Source organism: Limulus polyphemus, unplaced genomic scaffold (genome assembly GCF_000517525.1).
Source record: "Limulus polyphemus unplaced genomic scaffold, Limulus_polyphemus-2.1.2 Scaffold2895, whole genome shotgun sequence".
In the NCBI taxonomy this organism is placed as follows: Eukaryota; Metazoa; Arthropoda; class Merostomata; order Xiphosura; family Limulidae; genus Limulus; species Limulus polyphemus.
In genome coordinates this window covers 60,704-62,164 of record NW_013668505.1, presented here as the reverse complement: position 1 = coordinate 62,164, position 1,461 = coordinate 60,704, and positions in this window count along the sequence as shown.

The window sequence follows — 1,461 nt, the reverse complement described above, 5'->3', positions numbered from 1 at the left end:
AAAAGACTAAAGTATATAGGACAGTTTTTCAAAGTCCTTCCGCTTTTATTATACAAAAGTGGGTAAATTTTAAAAACCGTCGTCCTCTACACTTGTGTCTCTACAACAGGCAATTGCCATCCATTCTACAAAGTTTCAGCCCATTGTGTAGCTTTGTGCTTAAGTTCAAACAAACGAATCGCTATTTAAAATCATAGACAAATAAAATTTCTTGAATAAATTATGTTAAAAGCTTATTCTAGTTAAAATAATGATAAATGCGTCTAAATTGTCTTGAACTTACTTAAAAGTAAAATATTGCTTCTTTCTTTCTTTTGCGCTGGTGGACAAATGTTCAAATTACAAATCCTGCAGTTGCCCAATGACAGGTTAAGTTAAAGAAAACGTAGCAGAGTTAGAAGGAATAATGCACTATGTGACCTGTCTTTGTCAGGCGATTCCGAGTAAAATTTAAAGAAACTGTATAACAATAAACCGTAAGTATCAAATTCACATTGAGTTACTGAGAAATTGAGACAATTTAATACTTTCACTGTTTCTGATCAGGGCAAAAAAGCTAAAAATTGAGACATCTGGTAACTTAGTTTTTTTGGTGTTTTTTTACCATGTAACATACATTTTAATGTGGCTATTGTATTACATATAGAAACAACACTTAAAATTGTATTTGGCAGTGTTCTATGTGGATAACAAGTGAACTGAACGTAATACAAGTAATGCACCGAAATGTAAATTTTATTATTTTAATGTTAGGCTTAAAAACAAGAAGAAAATATTCACAACTCTTTTAAGTCGCGTTTGAATGTCTTAGAGTGTAACTTATAAATGTAATTTTTATTATTTTAATGTTAGGATTAAAAAAGAAAGATGTTCATAATGCTTTTAAATCGCGTTTGGATGTCTCAGTATGTTAAATCTAAGTCTTGAGAGCGTTTTCTTAATTATTTGGCCTGACATAGCTTGATGGTTAGAGCACTCGATCGCAATCAGTAGGTCGTGGATTCGAAATCTTTAACCGAAAGCATCCGCTCCTTTAGCCGTGAAGACTGGAGGCGTTATAATAGTGACAGTAAATCACACTTTTCGTTGGTAAAGAGGAGCCCAAGTGTATGGGTGGGTATTGTTCACTAGCTACCTTCCCTCCAGTCCATTACTTCAAAATTAAGGACAGCTAACTTAGATAATCATCGAGCAAGCTTTTTGCAAAATTCAGAAAAAAAAACTTAATTTTTGTGTATGAAAGTTTGTGTACCCTACATGCTCTGGACTACAGAAAAGTAGGTTTTTCTCTGATAGCTGGTAAATCATAAAAAATATGCATAATAAGTATAATAACATGTTGTGTGTAGGCAGTTGTGGGATTCAGCCGGTTCGCACCGGTTCGTGCGAACCTGTTCTTAGAATTTAATGACCTCCACGAACCGATTGTTAACAATCGTATGTATTTAATATCAGTAATAA